Source organism: Macaca thibetana, chromosome 20, assembly GCF_024542745.1.
Source record: "Macaca thibetana thibetana isolate TM-01 chromosome 20, ASM2454274v1, whole genome shotgun sequence".
Taxonomy (NCBI): Eukaryota; Metazoa; Chordata; class Mammalia; order Primates; family Cercopithecidae; genus Macaca; species Macaca thibetana.
In genome coordinates, this window is record NC_065597.1 from 72072867 (window position 1) to 72091072 (window position 18206).

At 45.2% G+C, this 18206-nt stretch overlaps 2 protein-coding genes across 7 annotated transcripts in view; one reads left to right on the plus strand and one right to left on the minus strand.

The window, feature by feature from the left end:
- The window catches only part of DNASE1 (deoxyribonuclease 1), a 40804-nt gene extending 23458 nt beyond the window's left edge, over window positions 1-17346 (minus strand). For 3 of the 5 annotated variants that reach the window (XM_050774494.1, XM_050774498.1, XM_050774495.1), the window contains exon 1: window positions 17059-17346. The gene's annotated coding sequence lies outside the window, so the exon portion shown is untranslated. The remainder of the gene's footprint in view (window positions 1-17058) is intronic. The other 2 variants (XM_050774497.1, XM_050774496.1) reach the window with 1 other exon arrangement.
- Window positions 17347-17449: 103 nt separating this feature from the next.
- SLX4 (SLX4 structure-specific endonuclease subunit) overlaps window positions 17450-18206 on the plus strand; it is a 29415-nt gene continuing 28658 nt past the window's right edge. For both annotated transcript variants that reach the window (XR_007722119.1, XM_050774162.1), the window contains exon 1: window positions 17450-17503. The gene's annotated coding sequence lies outside the window, so the exon portion shown is untranslated. The remainder of the gene's footprint in view (window positions 17504-18206) is intronic.

Here is an 18206-nt window from a genome sequence, read left to right on the forward strand (position 1 = left end):
TCTGTAACTAGTAAGCAGATTGAATCAATAATAAAAAATCTCCTAACTAAGAAAAGTCCTGGACCTGAAGGCTTCAATGATTAATTCTACCAAACATTTAAACAACAATTAGTACCAACCCTTCTCAAAACTTTTCCAAAAAAGTGGAGAGTAAGAAATACTTCCTAATTCATCCTAAGAGGCCAGTATTACTCTCATATCAGAACCAGGCATTCAATAAAAGAAAACTACAGACTAATATCCCTTATGCACATTGATACAAAAATCCTTTACAAATACTAGCAAAGTGAATTCAGTAGCATTTTAGAAGGATTATATACCACAACCAAGTGAGATTTATTCCTGGAATGCATGGATGGTCCAACCTACAAAATTCAATGTAACATACCACATTAATGGAATAATGGGAAACACATAACATCATCTCAATTGCTGCAGAAAAGGCATTTGACAAAATGTAACATCCTCTCATAATGAAAACATTCAACAAACTAAAAGTACAAGGGAAATATTTCAACATAAAGCCATATTTGAAAAACCTACATTGTTAAACCTGAGAAAGCTTATTACAATTTTTTTTTTTTTTTTTTTTTTTTTTGACAGGGTCTTGCTCTGTCGCCCAGGCTGGAGTGCAGTGGTACAATTTCGGCTCACTGCAACCTCTGCCTCCCACTTCAAGCAATTCTCCTGCCTCAGCCTCCCAAGTAGCTGGGATTACAGGCGCCCACCATCACACCTGGCAAATTTTTGTATTTTTAGTAGGGATGGCATTTTATCATGTTGGCCAGGCTAGTCTCAAACTCCTGACCTCAGGTGATCTGCCTGCCTCGGCCTCCCAAAGTCCTGGGATTACAGGCGTGAGCCACCGTGCCCGGCCTAAAAGTTTTCGAGGCAAAAAACATTGAACATCATACTCAATAGTGAATGACTAAAAAATTTTCTTCTAAGATGAGAACATTCACCTTTACCACTACTATTTAACCTACTACTGGAAGTTCTAGCCATAGCAATTAAGAAAAAAAATATATATCCAAATTGGAAAGGAAGAAGTAAAATTATCTCAATTCACAGAAAAATCAGGCCTAAAGATTACGCACAAAAAATAATCACAGTAAGAGAATCAGCAAAGCAGTAGGATACAAAGTCAGCGCACAAAAATCATTTGCATTTCTATATACTAACACTGAACAATTTGAAAAGGAAATTATAAAAACAATTCCACTTATAATAGCATTAAAAAGAATAAAATACTTAGGAATTTTAACCAAGGAGGTAAAAGACTCATACAATGAAAACTACAAAACATTGCTGAAAGAAATTAATGAAGATATAATTAAGGAAAAATATCACACTTTCATGGGTTGGACGATATTGTTAAGACAAGATATTGTGATATTGTTAAGATGTCAATACTCCCAAAAATGAGCTACCGATTCATATGTAAACTGAAGCAAAATCCCAATGACTTTTTTTTTTCCCCCCCCAGAAACAGAAAATACATGCTGAAATTCATACGGAATCTCCAGGGACCCCAGAGAGCCAACATCATGTTGAAAAAGAAAAACAGGGCCAGGCGCGGTGGCTCAAGCCTGTAATGCCAGCACTTTGGGAGGCTGAGACGGGCGGATCACGAGGTCAGGAGATCGGGACCATCCTGGCTAACACGGTGAAACCCCGTCTCTACTAAAAAATACAAAAAAAAAAAAAAACTAGCCAGGCAAGGTGGCGGGCACCTGTAGACCTAGCTACTTGGGAGGCTGAGGCAGGAGAATGGCATAAACCCAGGAGGCGGAGCTTGCAGTGAGCTGAGATCCGGCCACTGCACCCCAGCCTGGGCGACAGAGCGAGACTCTGTCTCAAAAAAATAAAAGAAAAGAAAAAGAAAAACAGACTCAAGATTCACACTTCTTGATTTCAAAACTTACTAACAAACTGCAGTAATCACAACAATATGGTACTGGCAGGAAGACAGACATATATACCATTGGAATAGAATTGACAGCCCAGCAATAAACCCTGGCATGCATGGTCAAATGATTTTGACAAGGATGCCAAGACCATTCAATGGGGAAAAGACAGTCTTTTAAATAAATGTTGCTCAGAAAACTGGATATCCACATGCAAAAGAACATGGATATCATATCAAAGGCACAGGAAACAAAAGAAAACACATATAAGCCAGGTGCACTGGCTCATGCAACACTTTGGGAGATTGAGGTGGAAGGATCACTTGAGCCCAGGAGTTCCAAACCAGCCTGAGCAACATAGTGAGACCTCGTCTCCATAGAAAAATTTAAAAAAATTAGCCAGCCCTGGTGGCACACACCTGTAGTCCCATACTCAGGAGGTTTAGGTGGGAGGATGGCTTGAGCTAGAGTTCAATGCTGCAGTGAGCCATGATCATGCTGCTGCACTCCAGCCTGGGTGACAGAGCGAGACCCTGTCTCAAAAAAAAAAAAAAAAAAAAAAAAAAAGATATGTCATGCAAACACTAATCAAAAGATAGCTGGAGTGGCTATATTAATGTCAAACAAGCAAAGTAGACTTCATAGCAAAGAAAATTACCAGTGATTAAGAGGGTTGAGTGCAGCAGCTCATGCCTGTAATCTCAGCACTTGGCCAACATGGGAGGATCACTTGAGGCTAAGGAGTTTCAGACCAGCAAGGGCAACATAGGGAGACCCTGTCTCTACCAAAGAAAAAAAATTTAGACAGGCATGGGGGCATGTGCCTGTGGTCCCAGCTCAGAACACTGAGGCAGGGGAATCGCTGGAGCTCAGGAGTTCAAAGCTGCAGTGAGTTTTGATCACATCACTGCGCTCCAGCCTGGGTGACACAGCAAGACCCTGTCTCTAAAAAACATAAAATAAAATAAGTAAAAAAGGGCTATTACATAATGATAAAAAGGTCAATTCATCAAGACAGCATAATCCTAAGTGTATATCCTAACAAAAGAGATTCAAAATACATGAAACAAAAACTGACAAATGAAGAACAGACAAATCCATTATCAGAGCTGGAGACTTCAACACTTCTCAATATGTAGAACCAGTAGACAGAAAATCAGCAACCTGAACACCACCATCAACCAACTGGATCTAACTGACATTTAGAGGACACTCCGCCTAACAGAAAAATATATAGTGTTTTCAAGTGTTCAGGTTTGAAGCATTCAAGACAGACTATATTCTAAGCCATAAAAGTCACAAAACAAATTTTTAAAAATTGAAATCATATAAAGTGTGATCTCTGACCATAATGGAATTAAACTAGAAACTAGTAACAGAAAAAATGAGGGACTTCTCCAAACACTTGATATTAAGCAACATACTGCTAAATAACCATGGCTCAAACAGGAAGTTCTTACCACACTAGCTATTGTCTAGCAGTTGTCTTCATTTTATTCATGCTGCTGCTGAGTTTAGTGATCGTTCACTGTGGTTTAATTTGCATTTTCTTTGACTAAATAAGTTGAACATTTCATATATCTGTTGGCCACTCACGTGTCTCTTTTCTCTTTTTTTTTTTTTTTTTTTTAGGATTTATTAGTCCTTTGTTATTGTACATATGCTAGTCCTGTGCACATCACACACATTTTCTAGTCTGTGACATCTTTACACCCTTTTTTGAGACAGGGTCTTGCTCTCCAGACTGGAGTACAGTGGCAGATTCAAGGCTCACTGTAGCCTTGGCCTCTCAGGCTCAAGCAATTATCCCACCTCAGCTTCCAGAGTAGCTGGGACTACAGGCACATGCCCCTACACTTGGTTAATTTTTAAGTTTTTTGTACAGACGGGGTCTCACTATGTTGCCCAGGCTGATCACAAACTCCTGGGCTCAAGTGATCCTTCTGCCTCGGCCTCCTGAAGTGTTGCGATTACAGGCATGAGCCACCATGCCCAGCCCTTTACACCCTCTTAATGGTGCCTTATAAAGGTTCTTAATTTTAATGTCATAGAATTTGTCACTTCTTTACAGTTAGTGGCTTGTGTCCCTGTTTAAGAATTTTTTGCCTACCTCAAAGTCATGAAGATTTCCTCCTATGCCTTTTTTAGCACCTTTATTCTGTATTGGCTGTTTCATTTGTTTTTTTGACACAGGGTCTTGCTCTGTTGCCCAGGCTGGAGTGCGGAAGTGTGATTATGACTCACTGCAGCCTCGACCTCCTGGGCTCAAGTGATCCCATTTCAGCCTACTGAGTAGCTGGGACTACAGGCACGTGCTACCATGCTGGCTTATTTAAACAATTTTTTTTTGTAGCAACGGGTTTCACTACACTGCCCCAGCTGGCCCTGAACCACTGGGCTCAGGCAATTCTTTCTCAGTCTCCCAAGTTTCAGGGACTACAGGAATATATCACCATGTCTAGCCCCATTAGTTTTTGTTTTTGTTTTTGTTTTTTTTTAGAGACAGAGTCTCACTTTGTCACCCAGGCTGGAATGCAGTGGCGCGATCTCAGCTCACTGTAACCCCTGCCTCCAGGGCTCAAGCAATTCTCCTGCCTCAGCCTCCCAAGTAGCTGGGATTACAGGCATGCACCACCACACCAGGCTAACTTTTGTATTTTAGTCGAGACAGGGTTCCACCATGTTGGCCAGGCTGCTCTCGAACTCCTAACCAGCATGGTGATTAGGGTGGTGATCCACCCACCTAGGCCTCCCAAAGTGCTGGGATTACAGGAGTGAGCCACTGCTCCCGCCCCCATTAGGTTTGAGTAAGAAAAATTGCAGGCTGGGCATGGTGGCTCACACCTGTAATCTCAGACTGTGAGAGGCTGGGGCAGGCAAATCACTTGAGCCCAGTTCAAGATCAGCCTGGGCAACATGGCAAAACCCTATCTCTACTTAAAAAAAAAAAAAAAATTAGCCAGGCATGGTGGCACAAACCTGTATTCTCAGCTACAGAAACAGAATATAGGCTGAGGTGGGAGGATTGTTTGAGCCTGAGGCAGAGGTTGCAGTGACCCAAGATCCTGCTACTGTACTCCAGCCTGGGTGACGACAAAGTAAGACTCCATTTCAAAAAAAAAAAAAAAAAAAAAAAGACAAAAGAAAAAAAGAAAAGAAAAAGAGAAAAAAGAAAAAAAATTGCAAAAAAATTGTTACACAATGTTTGCTGGTTTGGGCCACTACTGGGAATGGCTGTCTGTCTAGATGCTCAGATGCTGGGCACAGTCTGCCCAGTCGGACTGCTCCATGTGGAGTACACAGTGGCTGCTAGATTCAAGGTCTTACAGGAACAGCTTCAGCCACTGTGAACTCAGCCGGGGCAGCAAGGGCATTCTGACAGGTTAGAGCTCAGCACGAGGGACACTAACCCAGTGCTAGAGGACCACCAGGCACCTTACGCAGCTGGTCAATAAAACTTTGAATGTGAAAATAAAAACTCGGCCGGGCGCCGTGGCTCAAGCCTGTAATCCCAGCACTTTGGGAGGCCGAGACGGGCGGATCATGAGGTCAGGAGATCGAGACCATCTTGGCTAACACAGTGAAACCCCGTCTCTACTAAAAAATACAAAAAACTAGCCGAGCGAGGTGGTGGGCGCCTGTAGTCCCAGCTACTCGGGAGGCTGAGGCAGGAGAATGGCGTAAACCCGGGAGGCGGAGCTTGCAGTGAGCTGAGATCCGGCCACGGCACTCCAGCCCGGGCGACAGCGCGAGACTCCGTCTCAAAAAAAAAAAAAAGAAAAAGAAAAAGAAAAAACAAAAAAAGAAAAGAAAAACTCTAGAAGAAAACATGAGGAAAATTACTTTATAATCTCAAAGTAGAGAAGACCTCGCTAACCAAGGACACAAAAGCCACTAACCGCCGGGCGCGGTGGCTCAAGCCTGTAATCCCAGCACTTTGGGAGGCTGAGACGGGCGGATCACAAGGTCAGGAGATCGAGACCATCCTGGCTAACACGGTGAAACCCCGTCTCTACTAAAAAATACAAAAAACTAGCCGGGCGAGGTGGCGGGCGCCTGTGGTCCCAGCTACTCCGGAGGCTGAGGCAGGAGAATGGCGTAAACCCGGGAGGCGGAGCTTGCAGTGAGCTGAGATCCGGCCACTGCACTCCAGCCTGGGCGACAGAGCGAGACTCCGTCTCAAAAAAAAAAAAAAAAAAAAAAAAAAAAGCCACTAACCATTTTTTGTGAGACAGAGTCTCGCTCTGTTTCCCAGGCTGGAGGGCAGTGGCAGTCCAGGGTGACTGAAACCTCCGCCTTCTGGGTTCAAGCGATTCTCCTGCCTCAGCTTCCTGAGTAGCTGGGATTACAGGCGTGCACCACCACGCCCGGCTAATTTTTGTATTTTTAGTAGAGACAGGGTTTCACCATATTGGCCAGGCTGGTCTTGATCTCCTGACCTCAAATGATCTGCCCGCCTTGACCTCCCAAAGTGCTGCGATTACAGGAAGTGCTGCGATTACAGATAGTGAGTCACCACACCTGGCCTCCATACTGTTTTCTATATAGAGGTTATACTAATTTACATTCCCATCAAGAGCATAGAAGCATTCCCTTTTCTGTGCATCCATGCCAACATCTGTTGTTTTCTGACTTTCTAATAATAGCCATTCTGACCGGTGTAAGATGGTATCTCACTGTGGTTTTGATTTGCATTTCTCTGATGATTAGTGATGTTGAGCACTTTCTCATATTTGTTTGCCGCTTGTAAGTCTTCATTTGAGAAGTACCTGTTCTCGTCCTTTGCCTACTTTCTCTCCAATTCTGGCCTCAAGTGATCCTCCTGTCTCAGCATCCTGAAGTGCTGGGATTACAGTTGTTAGCCACCACACCTAGCCTTTGCTCACTTACTAATGGTTTTTTTTTTCTTGTTGAGATCCTTGTAGATACTAGGTATTAGTCCTTTGCCAGAGGCTTTATTTGCAAATATTTTCTCCCATTCTATAGGTTGTCTATTTACTCTGTTATTTCTTTTGCTGTGTAGAAGTTTTTTCATTTAATTAAGTACCATTTGCCTATTTTTCTTGTTGTTGCACTTGCTTTTGAGGTCTTAGTCATATATTCTTTGCCTAGGCTAATATCCAGAAGAGTTTTTCCTAGGTTTTCTTCTAAGATCTTTAGAGTTTCAGGTCTTATGTTTAAGTCTTTAATTCACTTTGAGTTAATTTTTGTATGTGGTGAGAGATAGGGGTACAGCTTCATTTTTCTATATATGGTTAGCCAATTTTCCCAGCACTATTTATTGAATAGGGTGTCCTTCCCCCACTGCATATTTGTCAACTTTATTGAAGATCAGTTGGTTGTAGGCAAGTGGCATTACTTCTGGGTTCTCTATTCTGTCCCACTGATCTATGATACAAAAATATGTACAAGTACCATGCTGTTTTAGTTACTGCATGAGTAGCTAGGACCACAGGTGTGCACCACCATGACCAGCTAATTTTTTTGCGGGGGAGGGGGGCAGGTACATTAGAGACGGAGTCTTACTATGTTGCCCAGGCTGGTCTCAAGCAATCTTTTCCCCTCACTCTCCCAAAGGAGGCCTTGAAGGATAATTTCAAGTCAGGTAATATGATGCCTCCGGCTTTGAAGAACCTTTGTTCATTACAAGACATCATTAAGAGAATGTAAATGTGAGCCAAACACCGGAAGAAGGTATGTGCATAAAAGTCAATTTGATTACAAAAAAACTGTAAAGCTCTATGTGGAAAAAATTTTATTAAAAATCAAAGACAAGCCGGGTACAGCAGCACGTAGCCGCTATTTGGGAGGCTGAAGTAGGGGGATCACTTGAGCTGAGGAGTTCAAGTCTAGCCTGGGCAACCGGTGAGACTCCATCTCAAAAAAAAAAATTTTTTTTTAAAGTCAAAGACAAATGATAAAAACTGGGAAAAAGTATTTGTAACATTGTAACACTAGATCCATTTCCATAATATAGAGTTCTTACAAATCAATAGGAAAAAGATGAATCACACAATCTTACAAATCAATAGGAAAAAGATTAATCACACAATCTAAAAGCATGCAAAGCCCACAAACATGAGGTCATAGGTAAACAAGTAGCTTTTAATCATGTGAAGAAAATACTCGTTTCCTTAATGAAAGAAATGTAAAGTAAAGCTACAAGACACCAATTTTTAACCGCTGAAATAGTAAAAGAACAAAATGTTTCATGATAAATTCTGTGAGTGTGGATTATGAATAAAAAGACATTCATTGTTAATGGAATGGAAACTGATTCAGCCTCCATTTTTGTTTTTGCTTTTTTTTTTTTTTTTTTTTAAAACTGAGTCTTGCTCTGTCACCTAGGCTGGAGCGCAGTGTTGTGATCTTGGCTCACTGCAACCTCCACCTTCCAGGGTAAAGCGATTCTCCTGCCTCAGTCTCCCGAGTAGCTGGAATTATAGGGGTGCGCCACCACACCCAGTTAATTTTATATTTTTAGTAAAGACAGGGTTTCAACATGTTGGCCAGGCTGATCTTAAACTCCTGACCTCAAGTGATCCACCCGCCTCAGTCTCCCAAAGTGCTGGGATTACAGGCATAAGCCACTGCGCCCAGCCAATTCGGCTTCTTTAGGAGGTAACTGGGTACACCCAAAAACAGTCTGATTTACCCATATCCATTGACCCAGCAATTCCACTTATGTCACAGGAATATCCTACAAATATATGTGCAAATCTGCATAAAAGTATATACAAGTATGTTCAATGCGCCATTAGCCACTGTAGAAGGAAATGAAAGCAATCTAACGTCCCTTGATAGTTGATACAATAAAGTATGAATATCTCCAAATGATGACATATAAGACTGCTAAACAGAATGATAGATTTATATGTAATAAGGAAAAATCTCCAAGATAGTTTATTAAGTTGCAAAAACGAGGTTCAGAACAATGGTAAAATGTGCTACTGTTTATTTACATTGGGGAAAAGCAGAGATATATTTTAATATATACTTGTATGTGCACAGAATTATCTGGAATATTTCAAGAAGCCTCTGAGGAGGGAGTTTGGAGGTCAGGGGGCCAGAAGTAGGATGGAATTTTTGTACCCTTCTGAAGCTCCTGGAAAAAAAATTAACAATGTACAGGTATTTTTTTCTAAAACAGGTAAACCAGGCAAGAGCAATAGCTCATGCCTGTAAACCCAGCACTTTGGGAGGCAGGAGGATCACCTGAGGCTGAGTTTAAGATCAGCCTGGGCAACATAGCAAGACCCCCATCTCTACAAAAATTGTTAAGTCAGTTGGGTGTGGTGGCACACGCTTGTACTCTTGGTTACTTGGGAGACTGAGGAAGGAGGATTGTCTGAGCCCAAGAGTTCGAGTCTATGCTCGTGCCACTGCATTCCAGCCTGGATGACAGCAAAACCCTGTCTCTAAAAAAAATAAAAAACAGGCCAGGCACAGTGGCTCACGCCTGTAATCCCAACACTTTGGGAGGCCGAGGCGGGCGGGTCATGAGGTCAGGAGATCAAGATCATCCTGGCTAACACAGTGAAACCCTGTCTCTACTAAAAACACAAAAAATTAGCTGGGCGTGGTGGCAGGCGCCTGTAGTCCCAGCTACTCGGGAGGCTGAGGCAGGAGAATGGCATGAACCCGGGAGGTGGAGCTTGCAGTGAGCCGAGATCGCACCATTGCACTCCAGCCTGGGCGACAGAGCAAGACTCTGTCTCAAAAAAAGAAAACACTTTTTCAATTCTTTTGGACTTATCTTTAGAAGTAGAATTGCTGGATCATATGATTTTATCTTTAGCTTGTTCAGGAACCTCAAACTGTTTCCCACAGCAGCTGCACCATTTTACATTCCCTCCAGCAACGGATCAGAGTTCTAACTTCTTTACATCCTCACCAATACTTATTTTTATTTTTTAAATGTTTTTTAGGAAATGGCTGTCCTACTGGCCATGAAGCAGTATCTCACTGTGGTTTCAATCTGCACTTCTCTAATGATTCATGATGCTGATCATGTTTTCATGTGCTTGTTGGCATCTGCCATTCTTTGGAATGTCTAATCAAGTCCCATGTCCTTTTTCTTTTGGTCTTGGCTTCCTCACAGGACAAATTCTACCATACCCATTTTCTGAGTTGTCCTTTCATTGAGTTGTAAAAGTTCTTTCTATATTGTGCCACTAGATTATCTTAGTCCATTTGGGTTGCTCTTACAAAATACCATAAGACTGGGTGGCTAATAAACAACAGAAATTCTCTGTTCTGGAGTCTGGGAAGTCCAAGATCAAGGTGTTGGCAGACTCTGTCTGAAGGCCCACTTCCTCAGATGGAAGAAAGGGCAGGGGGTTTCTCTCTTGGGCCTGTTTCTTCTTTAAAAAAATTTTTGTAGAGATGGAGTCTCATCTTGCTGCCCAGGATGGTCTCAAACTCCTGGGCCCAAGCAATCCTCCCGCCTCCGCCTCCCAAAGTGCTGGGATTACAGGCATGAGCCACTACACCTGGCCACAGGGGCCTCTTTTGTAAGAGCACTAATCCTATCACCTTGCGGGTAAGGACTTCACATATGAATTGGGTGACAGGAGACATAAACATTCAAACAGCAGCATAGACTCTTGTCAGGTATATGATTAACACATATCTCCCGTTCTGTGGGTTGTCTTCTTATTTTCTTGATAGTGTACTTTTACACACAGAAGTTTTTAATTTTGATGAAGTCCAATTCATTATTTGTTGTTGTTTCTGCTTTTAGTGTCACATCTAGAGTCTACTGCCAACTCCAAGGTCATAAAGATTTAATCCTTGTCGTCTTCTTTTTTTTTGAAATGGAGTTTCACTCCTGTTGCCCAGGCTGGAGTGCAGTGGCGTGATCTCGGCTCACCGCAACCTCCGCCTCCTGGGTTCAGGTGATTCTCCTGCCTCAGCCTCCCGAGTAGCTGGGATTACAGGCACACGCCACCACACCCGGCTAATTTTGTATTTTTAGTAGAGATGCGGTTTCAACATGTTGGTCAGGCTGGTCTCAAACTCCTGACCTCTGGTAATGCCAAAAGTGCTGGGATTACAGGGGTGAGCCACCACACCCAGCCTACCCTTGTATTCTTCTAAGAGGTTTATAGTTTTCACTCTTACATTGGGTCTTTGATCCATTCTAAGTTATTATTTGTACATGGTATGAGGTAAGGGTCTAACTTCATTCTTTTGCATGTGATATCCTGTTATCCCAGCTCCATTTGTGGAAGACACTATTCTTTCACCATTGACTAGTCTTGGCATCCTTGACAAAAATCAATTGCTCATAAATGTAGGTGTTTATTTCTAGACTCTCACTTCTCTTCCACTGACCCATATGTCTATCCTTATGCTAGTACAGTACCACAGAGTCTTGATTACTATCGCTTGTAGTAAGTTTTGATATAAGGAAGTATTTCTTGAAAAAGAACAAAGAGGCTATTAGGGTTTTGGGTATTAGGAGCCCCTTGCAATTCCATATGAATTTATTTATTTTATTTAATTAATTAATTTATTTACTTCAGACAAAGTCTCACTCTGTTACCAGGCTGGCCCCCCCCCCCCCCCCCCCCCCCCCCCCCCCCCCCCCCCCCCCCCCCCCCCCCCCCCCCCCCCCCCCCCCCCCCCCCCCCCCCCCCCCCCCCCCCTCCCCCCCCCCCCCCCCCCCCCCCCAATGCAGTGTTGTGATCTTGGCTCACTGCAATCTCCATCTCCTGGGTTCAAGGGATTCTCCTGCCTCAGCCTTCCAAGTAGCTGGGACTATAGGCACCCGCCACCACGCCTGGCTAACTTTTGTATTTTTAGTAGAGACGGGGTTTCACCATGTTGGCCAGGCTGGTCTCGAACTCCTGACCTCAAGTGATCTACCTTCCTCAGCCTCCCAAAATGCTGGGATTACAGGCATGAGCCACTGCACCTGGCCAATTCCATACGATTTTTAACATGAGTTTTTCCACTTCTGCAAAAAAATTAAAAGGTTGTTGGGATTTTGATAGGGATTATGCTGGTAGATACTTTGGGGGTTGTTTTGCTGTCTTAAATCTCCCCTAAATTTGTCTAGCAGAATAGACAGAGCAAACGCACAGAAAGGCAGCAGTGGCAGGCAGCACACTAACAGAAATGCAGTGTAACTCATCTCGAATAACTTTTGCATACTTATACATGTAAAAACAGTTATTTCCTCTCCTGATTTCACCAATTTTAGCAGTCTAGAAAATGTGAATATACAACAGTAAATAAAAGTTAACACGACCAAAGAACTGAGGAGACAATTCTTTCCTTGTTCAACCTGCCATCTCCCCAACTCCTGTCAAGATAAATGAGCGGAAGGTGGACAGGTTATGGCTTTACAATTTATAATCAAACCACAGACCTGGGATAAGGGCCCTTCAATTCATCCTCCGAACTGTGTAAAACATTAACTCTGTGGGAGATGCCAGAAGCTTTTAAAAAGGAAATATTCCAGGAGGGTAAGGACATTATAATCACAGTGTCTTCAACCTTTGCCTTTTTGCCCTGAACCCCTAAATTACTGACTCCTATGAACTGGGAAAACAGCACATCTATTTGGAGTAACACAATTTTTTCATGTACTTCTGCATCCATTTTCTCTTTCAGATAAACCTTGTAAAGTTAACCAAACACAAGGACTATCTGCACCTTTTAATATCTGACATCATCTTTCATCTCCCCGGTTGTTTTGACAGTGCAGTGGGTTTCCGCCTCAAATGCTGACAGGGAACGCACAATACTATTCCTACCGAAATAACATCCATCTAGTAACACTGTTTCTCAACACTGCCCCTCAACTTAGTCACACTGGGTGGCTTCTGACTAACAGCATGAACCCTAGGGCTTCTGCTAGAGTTAACAGTCACAGTAGGGTCCAGGACAAGGCAGCTCCCATTGTTCACCTTGGGCCCCAAGAAGCAGCTGCCCCAGTTATGGATGGCATTGTTCCTTGAAGGGAGGAATTTATGTATAATTCAAAATTCCATGCACCACCCTGACCCAGGTCTTGGCATCTCTCCTATACTTAGCCTACAGTGTTCACCTGGTGCTGGTTAAATGCAGTGCTTCACAATCTTGAGAACATCAGAATCATCTGTGAAACTTTCAAAAGACACACGTTCAAAGATTTATTCAGTAGGCCTAAGAATAGTGTCCCTGAATTTCCAATTAAAAAAAAAGTTCCACAGGTGACTCCGTTGAGAATCTCAGGTTTAAGAAAACTCTCTTCTCTAAACCACACTTCAACTAATTTATTTTACGTAAATAAATAATAGAGCCAGATTTGGGGTTGGGGGAGGTAGAAGAGACTTTCTTCATTAGGCCTCTAAGAGATTTAAATCCTAAATAGGAAACAGGCACTTCATTTTCAGTCTGACTGGAAAAAAATAATTTCTACCATTACAGCTATCCTTCATATCATCCCAGCCACATCCATGTTTATTAGCTGTTTAAAATTTTTTTCTGTATTTTATGATATTTTGAAATCTTAAAAATCTTGCTGGCAAGGAGACTGCCTCTCCCAGGGCTAATTTCTCAACCATCCCTTTTATCTAACTCTCACCAAGCCAGTATTTCTCCTGCCCTAAATCATGCATGGCCAGGTACCAAGCAACTAGAGACCACCCAAAGGCAAAGCCTGATGGAATTATTTAAATTATCCAATCCTAAAATGTTTACTCCGCCCTGACTTGCTATTCCTGAGGAACCCCATAAAGGCTCTGGCCTAGACTTTCTCCTTGTTCCTACCTTTTCCTTCTAACCAAAAGGTGATGCCTCCCTTGTGGCTCTGAATGTGGTGGCATGCCTCCTTTTCTTGAGAAATGTAAGTAAGAAATGGTTTCAGGCCAGGCGCGGTGGCTCACGCCAGTAATCCCAGCCCTTTGGGAGGTCCAGGCAGGAAGATCACCTGAGGTCAGAAGTTCGAGACCAGCCTTCCCAACATGGTGAAACTCCATCTCTACTAAAAATACAAAAAATTATGCTGGGTGCGGTGGCTCACGCCTGTAATCCCAGCACTCTGGGAGGCCAAGGCGGGCAAATCACCAGGTCAGGAGATCAAGACCGTCCTGGCTAACAGAGTGAAACCCTGTCTCTACTAAAAATACAAAAAATTAGCCGGGCATGGTGGCGGGCACCTGTAGTCCCAGGTATTCGGGAGGCTGCGGCAGGAGAATGGTGTGAACCCAGGAGGCGGAGCTTGCAGTGAGCCGAGATCGCACCAGTGCATTCCAGTCTAGGAGACAGAGCTAGACTTTGTCTCCAAAAAAAAAAAAAAAAAAAAAAAAAAAAAAAAAAATATATATATATATATATATATATATATACACACACACACACACACACACAACAAAGCCAGGCGCGGTGGCTCAAACCTGTAATCCCAGCACTTTGGGAGGCCAAGACAGGTGGATCACGAGGTCAGGAGATCGAGACCATCCTGACTAACGCGGTGAAACCCCATCTCTACTAAAAAAAAAACCCAAAAAACTAGCTGGGCGGGGTGGCGGGCGCCTGTAGTCCCAGCTACTCGGGAGGCTGAGGCAGGAGAATGGCGTGAACCCGGGAGGCGGAGCTTGCAGTGAGCTGAGATCCGGCCACTGCACTCCAGCCTGGGCGACAGAGCAAGACTCCGTCTCAAAAAAAAAAAAAAATTAGCCAGGTGCGGTTATGGGCGCCCGTAATCCCAGCTAAATGGGAGGCTGAAGCAGGAGAATCGTTCCAGGGAGGTGGAGGTTGCACACACCACTGCGCTCCAGCCTGGGCAACAAGAGCCAAACTCCATTGAGAAGCAAGGGAAGGAAGGGAGGAAGGAATTATTTCAACAGCACTGGCTTCTCCACGTTGTCACTCAGTCTCCTCTATAAAGTCCCAAGACACCCTGTCCTACCCATGCCTCTGGGCTGCTTATCATTCTTATTCTGTCTACTTTATCAAACTGGAAGCCATATTACAAACAAACTTAGATTTCCAAGCCAAAGAGTAAGTAAACACCTCCTACATCCTTCATCAAGGAAAACCTCTTGGAAGGTTTTGTGTTTTTTTTTTTTTTTTTTTTTTGTTTTGTTTTTTGTTTTTTGAGACGGAGTCTCGCTGTCGCCCAGGCTGGAGTGCAGTGGCGCGATCTCGGCTCACTGCAAGCTCCGCCTCCTGGGTTTACGCCATTCTCCTGCCTCAGCCTCCTGAGTAGCTGGGACTACAGGCGCCCGCCACCGCGCCCGGCTAATTTTTTGTATTTTTAGTAGAGACGGGGTTTCACCGTGGTCTCGATCTCCTGACCTTGTGATCCGCCCGCCTCGGCCTCCCAAAGTGCTGGGATTACAGGCGTGAGCCACCGCGCCCGGCCGGTTTTGTGTTTTTTGTTTGTTTGTTTGTTTTTGTTTTTTGTTTTGAGACGGAGTCTCGCTCTGTCGCCCAGGCTGGAGTGCAGTGGTGCGATCTCGGCTCACTGCAAGCTCCGCCTCCTGGGTTCACGGCATTCTCCTTCCTCAGCCTCCCGAGAAGCTGGGACTACAGGCGCCCGCCACCTCGCTCGGCTAGTTTTTTGTATTTTTTAGTAGAGGCAGGGTTTCACTGTGTTAACCAGGATGGTCTCAATCTCCTGACCTCGTGATCCGCCCGTCTCGGCCTCCCAAAGTGCTGGGATTACAGGCTTGAGCCACCGCGCCCGGCCTCTTGGAAGGTTTTGAAGCTCAACATTCAGAATTAAATGTAGTCTTACCCAGTAATTCCACTCCTAGAACACAAAAACTTGTGCTAAGAACACCAATGTTCATAGTAGCGTTATTTCTAACAGCCAAAAAGTAAAACATCCATATGCCCATCACCTGATAAACGGATAAACAAAACATGGTCTATCCATACACGTGATTATGTAGCCATGAAAAGGCATGAAGTACTGATTCATGCTACCTGGATGAACCTTGAAAACATGCTTAATAAAAGCCCAGCAGAGAAGGCCAAGTATCACATCATTCCATTTACATAAAACGTACTGAATAGGCAAAACCACAGAGACAGAAAGCCGATTAGTGATTGCCAGGAGATGGGGTCGAGGGAATTGGGGAGTGACTACTAATGGGTATGGCAGGTTCCATTTGGGGTTTTACAACATTCTGGAATTAGCGATGATGGCTGCAAATCCTGTGAATGTACTGAAAACCACTGAAAGTATACTTCAAGTGTGAATTTTATGATATTTGTATCTTTTAAAAAACATATTGTTTGCCCTGCAAACTGATTCCTTTACATTTCTCCTGTGTTATTTCAGTGACTGGATGCACACTACTCAGATGCTAAGGTCAGAAACCGGCAAATCGTTAACAATTGGGTCATGACTATGCTCGATATTTCTCCATGCTTTTCGCTCCACTTCCTAATTCGGGCCGCCCCCACTTTTCATCTAGATTATGTAATAGCCTCCTAATGGATGTCCTGGCCTCATCTGTTCTCACTGTAATTAGGCCTTTAAAAACACAATCTTACGCCGGGCGTGGCGGCTCACACCTGTAATCTCAGCGCTTTGGGAAGCCCAGGCGGGAGGATCTCTTGAGGCCAGGGTTCGAGACCAGCCTGGGCAACATAGTGAGACCTCCCGTCTCTACTTAAAAAAAAAAAAAAGCCAGGAGCGGTGGCTCACGCCTGTAATCCCAACACTTTGGGAGGCCAAGGCGGGCGGATCACCTGAGGTCAGGAGTTGGAGACAAGCCTGGGCAACACGGTGAAAACCAGTCTCTACTAAAAACACCGCCTATAAACCCAGCTACTTGGGAAGGTAAGGCACAAGAATCGCTCGAATCCGGGAGACAGAGGTTGCAGTGAGCCGAGATAGCACCACTGCACCCCAGCCTGGGCAACAAGAGCAAAACTCTTGTCTCAAAAAATAACAAACAAACAACAACAAAAAACCTTCAATGGCTCCCGACGACCCCAAGTTGAAGCTCAAAGCCTTAATACGATGTGTAAAGTCCCTCAAATGCCAAGCCGTGGCAAACCTCTGCCACCTTTCCCTCAGGCGCTAGCTGGCTTCACCCTAGCCCTGCTCGGGCATCCCCTCCAGGCCGCTGCAGCCCGGTATAATCCCCTCTTCACGTAGCTAACCCTCCCCGACCTCCAGGCCTCGACTCTCACGCCACCCCACCTGAGAGGAAGATTCCCGGGCCCCCAGGCCAGATTCGGTGCCTCTCCCGGTTCCCTTCACCCGGTCCACTCTCCGCTCCACAGGCAGGTATGCCCACAGGGGGCCGCCATTGTATCCGCGAACATTTCCTGAGCGAGCTGGGGAGGAACCAGACTTTATCTCAATGCTGCCACAGTGCCCTAAACTTGCCCTAACTCTTTATCAAAACTAATAGACTCCATCTGCAGCAAGCGCCGCTTCCGCCTCGCCCCGCCTCCTTCCGACCGGAAGCGCTGGCCGCCGCGCGCCGCGCCCGTAGCCGCAGAGGAAGACGGGAAGTGAGGCTGCCGCACCACCGCGCGCGTCCGCTCTGCGCCTGCGCGCAGGCAATTCTCCGCGGGGGCGCGGGCGGCGCATGCGCAGGCGCGTGAGTCTCCGTTAAGAAGGTGCCGCGGCGCCGCCGGAGGTAGGAGGAGCCGGGCTGTGGGGTTGGGAGTCTGCACCCGGGAGGTGGAGGTCCTGTCACCTCGAGCCGTTCTCGCTCTTCTTAGGGAGAAGAGCCTTTCTCTCCCGTCTCCCTCGCTGACTCCGTGGCCTCTGCAGGCCCGCAGCCCCGACGGAGAGGCAGGAGCTGCGCTCGGGTGGAGAGGGGCCGGGGCCCGCCTGGAGGGAGGAGGGTGGCTGATCTGTATCCCCACGGCGGTCTCGGTCTGGGCCAGTCCGGGGATCGGGGTTCTCCGTCTGACTTTAGAGCCGTTAGAGTCTTTGGCAGCCCTTTTCCCAGGCAGGGAATCCCTCAGCCCCTTTCCGTAGGTCGCCGGGTTGGGGGAAGCGGGAGGGTCCGCCCCTCACCGATCCATTCATTCATCCCGCTCCTGCTGTGAGCCGTGCGCTGCGGTAGGTAAGAAGCGAGGAGGCACAAGTCCCCTTTCCTCTGGAAACCTGTAGGCTTGCAGGATCCGTTATGTCATTCAGTAAATATTGATTGGGCACCTACAGGAGGAGATAGACTGTTGTGAGGTTCATATCTACAGAGATGCAGAGATCAGCACAGTTGTGGAGGGTGGCATTTGTTCCAGCCGCTCCCCACATCCAACACGATAAAATTCACTTTGCCTAGCCTGACCTTCCAGGCCCTTGTGAGCCGATCCCTGCCTCTCCCCGCAGCC